Source organism: Bos mutus, chromosome 8 (genome assembly GCF_027580195.1).
Source record: "Bos mutus isolate GX-2022 chromosome 8, NWIPB_WYAK_1.1, whole genome shotgun sequence".
NCBI lineage: Eukaryota > Metazoa > Chordata > Mammalia > Artiodactyla > Bovidae > Bos > Bos mutus.
The window spans coordinates 65,517,483-65,524,487 of record NC_091624.1 but is presented as its reverse complement, the minus strand read 5'-3'; positions in this window follow the sequence as shown (position 1 = coordinate 65,524,487).

The window sequence follows — 7,005 nt, the reverse complement described above, 5'->3', positions numbered from 1 at the left end:
ACTTAGTTTAACCAGAGCTATTTGCCCTGTAGAGTTGCCTCTTAGGATTCCTTTATATACTAATATTAGTGCTTTTCAGTTCTGTCCTCTGGTCTGGCTGAAGATTATTAGGTTTTGAAAGAGGTTTAGCTAATTATCTGACTAGCTTATGTATAATCACAGGTTGTATAAATGACCTTATGAAGAAAGTATATGAATAGCTATAAAACCATGGGAGCATAGGTATATTGTTTAAGTGTCAATAGCAGGTACTTTGCAGATGGATAACATATAGGAGGGTCCACTGGAGATTAAATCTGTGCATTTGCTCTTCTCTGTGTAGAGATGCCAGAAATAACTTTGGAAACTTTGAAGGTGACCCATAGAAGAAAGGGTGTAATTACCTTAGAGTCACGGGGGAAGATACTCTTGGAAGGGTACTTTATCTCTGGGACATGAGCATGACTTCCCCTAGAAGGGTACATGGGAAAGGGAGCTCATCAGATTCACTTTTTCTGAAGGAAAAACCACTTGTTCCCTAATGTGGGTCTGGGAAAGGAACGGAGTTACTTCCATCATGGGGTCCCTGAGTGGGAGATGCCAGAGTCATTGTGAATCAGCACTCCAGGGGTGGGTGGATGTGCGGGGATCGCTGGTGTATGTGCACCAGAGACCTGAAGTGGGAACCCAAGGAGAGCGAAGTCCACAGCTCCACTTCGCACTCTTGTACAGGGACAGGCCTTTTTAGCAGACACAGCAGCCTGTTCAGGGAAGAGGCTCAAAGTGGTCTGATTTGGGCCAGACATCTGAGACTGTGCAGAGCCAGTGTTCCACAGTGACACCATGTGACATCAAGAAGTCGTGGTAGCAGCAGATTGATCAGATCTGGTTCTCAGCTCACTTGAATGTGAGTGTAGGACTGCTCCTTTGGATTGAGTCTTTCTGGAGGGAGGGAGGGTGCATTTTGCAATGCCCTATATAATAATTGATTAAGTCAAGGAATGTCTCAATGGTTACTAAAACCGTTAGTCAACTCCATAAAGTCATGATGAGAAAGGGTGGGTGCTTAGATAGGGGTGGCTTTCTCATCAGTGCACAGTGCTTCATGAGAGGGAGTCAGGGAGCTCGATCTTGACAAACAGATAATTGAGATTATTTATCAATCCTTATTTGCAGGCAGAGCTTCCAGTTAGAGGGCTGTGGAATCTGTGCTTTGCAGGAGACTTGAAGGCGCACAAATGGTTCATACTGCCTTCATTGGGAATAGATTGACCAACTTTATTCCAGGTCTTTCTGGTCCTACTTCAGTGCATTTTATTCAGCAGCTGTGGAGGAGGACAGGTGAGCACCTGTTGCTTGCATCAAGGCTCATATAGCTGTCAACTTGATTTTTTCTGCAGACGATGTTTCAAAATGACCCTGTACTTTCTGTTTTGACAGTCTCCATTGAGTCTCAGAGCTTTAGAGCTGGAGGAACATTTGGTTCTTAACTTAGCGTTTAGACAGTCTTCCCTTGGTGACTATGGGTGGCTTTTGTGGCTTCCAGGAACCCCTTTAAATGGTCTCCCAGATCTAACCTTTTTTTTCCCTAAGGAGGGTTCCTAGCTTTCAGTAGATCCCATAAGTGGTAATAACTCAAGAAATGTAAGCACCATTAATCTGGTCCAGGCTCTAAACCTCTCATAACAGACAGAGAAACTGAGAGAACAAATTAGGAAAAGAAGCAGTTATTGAATTTGGGAATGTCCGTATACTTTACAGGACTGACCTGATTTTCTGTCACTGCAGACTGAGCTAATGGCCCAGTACAATTGGTTGAATGAAATAGAGCCACTAGGGAGCTTTTGCTGTCAGCATAGAAACCCCAAATAGCAGACAAGTCTGGTTGAAATTCCTAAGAAAGAAACATAATTTAGAAGCAGCTCCTTTGTGTGGATTACGTTTGAGCTCGGAGAAAAAATATCATTGAGAAAGATCTCTATCAACAAATTCCATCTCTCCACCCACGGCCCTCCCCACATGGCCCTTCCACCCACTGTCTTAAAGAAAAAGTGGGTCCCTTGGCAAAACTGATGCAAAAGAGAGCTCAGTTTTCTTTCTTAAACAGAGACAACGCCCTATTTGATGAAGCATTGCTGTGCTTACCAAGTAAGACAGAAAGTGAAAGTGAAGGTAGCTCAGTCGTGTCTGACTCTTTGTGACCCCATGGACTGTACAGTCTATGGAATTCTCCAGGCCAGAGTATTGGAGTGGGTAGCCATTCCCTTCTCCAGGGGATCTTCCCAACCCAGGGATCAAACCCAGGTCTCCCACATTGCAGGCAGATTCTTTGCCAGCTGAGCCACCAGGGAAGCCCAAGAATACTGGAGTGGGTGGCCTATCTCTTCTCTCTAGAAGATCATCCTAACCCAGGAATCGAACCAGGTTCTCCTGCATAGCAGGTGGATTCTTTACCAGCTGAGCTACAGGGAAGCCCATGTAGGAAGATGACTGTAGACAATTTCTGAGTCTGCAAATTATGGTTATAGCCAGCGATTGTCCCTACCCCTGCCTCTATTCCAAATTCTCAAAGATGTAGCCAAAATTGTGCCTGAGAGGAAGGGTACAGCTTGTCCACATCGTACAAAACAACTGCCAGCAAGGAGGTATCTCAAAGGATTCTCAGCTGGGCACACACTAAAAAATAATCCTCTAGAAAGGATGACTAGTTGTTCACCAGGGAATGAAGTAAGAGGATGACATTTCAAACAGAATGCGCCAACACTTGGTTGAGTGTTTCTCAAACAGTACCCATGAAATATTTCTGGAATTAGGGAGTTGTGAAATTTCTTCAGAATGTCTTTTCATCAAGGGGGTTTAATCTCCTTTTGCCTAATCCTGCAGTTCCCCTGACTGCTCCTCTCCCTTCTTGACCATACCATGTTTTTACACATCACAGTTTTCCCCAGAATTCTTCAGTCGCTTTCTTTTTAATACAGAATGGAATTCAAACTCAAACCTGGCATTTATGTATAAAATGCTGAGTCATCTTTTCCTGTCTGGGGAAGAAGAAGAAGAATGTCAATTTCACAGATGTGTTGAGAAGACAGTGAGTATTAGGGATAGTTCTTCTTTCCCACAAGTCTCCAGCGTGGACCCTCTACCCTTTTAGGTTGGCTTCCCAGAGTTCTCCCAGTGTCTTATGTGTTCTCATGGCTACATGTTTGTTTTGCCTTGGACCTCAGCCTTCCCCTCACCTCCTGTCTTTTCAGTCCTGAACATTCCTTGAGGCCCTGCCTAGCTACAATACTCTTTCTGACCTCTTACTTTTAAGAGCATCTCTGTGCTGTTCTATGCAGATTCTCAGAGTACATAACACAGCCCTGTTTCCTGCCTGAATGTAAAACCATCCACACACTGCCTTCCTGGTGGCCATGCTGCTGCTACATGAACACTTCTAGTGTTGATGAGCTAAACTTGGGCTGCTCATTCCATTTTTTTCAGCAGCTCTAATTAAATAACTGGAGTATGTAATTATCTTTTAAGTCATGACAGTCTTGCCTTTTTAATAAAATTTTCAGTTCTTCCAGAGGAACAAAGTACCTGCTAGAAAGGCACTGATTGTATTTGTGCCTAAAATTACAGTTTCATGACATTAATAGTTAAATCATTGCTAACACTTTTCTTTTCTTCCACCTTTATCATTTTTTAGTGGAGAGGACTTGCTATTACAGAGTTTGTGATTATTGCAGCACCCAGGACAGAAAGAAGTCAAAGAAAACCCTCTTGGTTGATGTCTACTGGTACTTGAACCAACTTTACTTAGGCCACTTTAGGTTACTCTTCAACAGTATTTGAATTTCTGAAAAAAATTCTGTTGCAAAACTTATTCCTTTCTCTCCCTTTTTCTGTATTCTTCTAGTCTTTTTACTATTTATATACTGTATCTGTATATCTGTATACAGTATATATAGTACATATACTGTATATATATCTATATCTGTATACTTGGTTTAGTTTTTATAAACATTGGGATTACACCCTATATGATGCTTTGTATTTCCTTTTAAAAAGACAATATACCAGTGACATTTTTTAATGTCAAAATGCGAGTGCATGCTCTGACTCTTTGTGACCCCATGGACTGTAGCCTGCCAGGCTTCTCTGTCCATGGAATTTTCCAGACAAGAATACTGGAGTGGGTTTCCATGCCCTCCTCCAGAGGATCTTTCTGACCCAGGGATTGAAGCTGAGGGTCCTCATCTCCTGCAGTGGCAGGCAAATTCTTTACCATTGTGCCATGGGGGAAGCCAGTGACAATATACAAACATTTAATCATTTTTAATGGCTCCAGGTGGTGGCACAATTGATCCATATTTTTCTTCTATTGATCAACATATTTCCAATTGATTTTTAAATTCTGATTTTTTTTTTTACCTTAAAAGATATTAAAAAGATAAGATGACCACCACACTCCTATTCACAAATTCACCCAGCGTTAAGCGTTACATTTTGCCAACCCCATATTTATATGTTGAAATCTTAACCTCCAGTAGCTCAGATTGTTACCTTATTAAGGGATAGGTCTTTGCAGGAGCAACTAGTTGAGATAAGGCCATATTCAGGTAGGTTGGGCCCCATATCAGTGTCCTTATAAAGGGGAAAATTTGAGTATAAACCACAGGGAGGATATTACGTGAAGATGAAAGCAGAGATAGGATGATGCTTCTATAAACTGAAGAATGCCAAAGATCGCCAGAAACTCACCAGCAGCAGGACAGAGGCCGGGAACAGATACTCCCTCACAGCCCTCATAAGGAACCGACTCTGCCAACACCGGTCTTGGACTTCCAGCCTCCAGATCTAGATTCAATCCATTTCTGTTGCTTAAGTCACCCAGTTTGTGCTGTTTTGTTAAGGCAGTCCTAGCAGATTAATACACCCAGTCTTAAAAAAAAAAGTTGTTTAGTGCTTGAGATAAAGAATATTGAGTGAAGGCCTCTCTATGGTGTCTGCATTGTGTAATCATATCTATCTGATGACATACTGTAGGATAACAACTGTGACCAAGACCAAGCCTTCTGGGAAATGGCTCATACTACAAAAAGTAGTTTGCCGGATGTTATGGCAGAGGTCAAGTTAACCACCAGAGATCGGGCATGGTAGAAAGGAAACAATTACTGAGAACTTTCTACAGACAAGGGTGTGGTAACCCAGGCCTTTCTAGGGTAAGTTATCTTCAGGCTTTTAATCAAATTGGGTAATATAAACAAGTAAATGTGATAAATTATCTCTAGAAAATTTAATCTTTCTCTACCTCCATTAATATGTCCTTCAAGGAAGCTCCATGTTGATCTAAATCTGAGATTTTGGCAGCAAATGATGGATGATCCAATTTTCCAGGAAATCTGAGGACACATGATTGAATATTGTATGTGTTACATAAATGTGCACATTTATGAACATAGACAATCTGCTTGTAGAAAGCTATGCCAGCCATTCCATTTTCCAAAAAACTGAAAACAGAGCCAATGGGAGAGGTAAAGATAAAGGTACTCTTTGGAGCAAAGCCTCATTCATTCTCCACACTGGGGTCCATATTGGAGACAAAGTCCACGAGGCTGGGGCGCCTAGAGGTTCTAATGAGGATGAAGCACTGTAACATTCGGGTGCTTAGCAAATCCACATTCCCCTTACCTTTAAAAATTGTGAATCACTATATTGTACACCTACAACTTATATAATATTGTACAGCAATTATACATCAATTAAAACAGTTAATGTCTCCCTTACATGGCATGTCGTCCTCCTGTCGACTAGCTAAACCGTCCTTGTTCTTCAGGGCACATTCTGGTGTAATCTGCCCCAAAGGGCCTTCCTTGCCCTGAGCTGCAGAGCACTGTTGCTCCTCTGAACCTCTAGACTCTTTATTTTTCATGCTCTACTTCTTAGGTGGTGAAATAGTAATTACAAAATTATATCTGATCATACTTTATTATAGTCAGAGTCAAAACTCCACAGGGCAGGGACTCTGCCTGCTTTATTCACCTTGGCACACCATTGAGCACAGAACAGGTACTCAACAAATTTTTTGTAAAAATAAAAGATTGTACATATATGTGTTCTTCAATTTCTTTTCCCATTATTATTTGAAGTTAAAACATTTGTCCTGGACAACAACATTCCTTCTTTGATGCCTGGATATGACCCACAGACCACCAGTTGCAGCCTCTGATCTACAAGTAACTATTGAGCCCAAGGCAATCATCTCTCTGTACCCCAGCAATTCTTGTCATGAGAATGGTAGGAATCACATGGTGGCAAATAAATGCACAAAGAAGTCCAAGTCATGTTTGAACTACTGAGGTTTTTTTTTTTTTTTTTTTTATTGCAAAACATTTGTTACAGAAATTTCAGAAAGTTTTTCCCGTGGTATCTGCCAACTTCTGCTTCGAATTATATATCTAAACAAACAAGCTCAAAGTGCATTGTGAATCCAATAATAGACCTTTAAAAAGAAAACTTCCTCTAAGGAGTTATATATATTTATAATGTTGATAGATATGCAAACCACTGTCTATCTATACACAAAGAAGGAAAAGATGTATATATATTTAAGAAACCCAATTGCAAAATTATTTTATTTATAGGAATTCATTTAAAAATGATACTTGAATAACTTTCCCCATTATAAACTATGGTTAGAATGTTTACAAATGAGAGTCTAAGTTCTCTGTTATGGAACAGCAATGAGTACACTATACTGCATGGACTGTTCTGAACAGCAGGAGAAGCAATATAAACTCAGGTCAGACACTGTAGTGGCAGGAAGCAGATAAGCCTTGATACAATGCTATGGTACTCTTCTTCTGAATCTTCCTCACAAAGATCCCACATTTAGGTCCAGAATGATGCAGCTAGCAAATAAACATGCACATATCATTTGAGAGAACAGAAAGAACCCTGAATAGGGTGAGTTCCTTTCTCTCCCACCTCCATTTTCAGTGTATTTTGTTTATGTATTCACTAATTTGGAATCAGGAATAT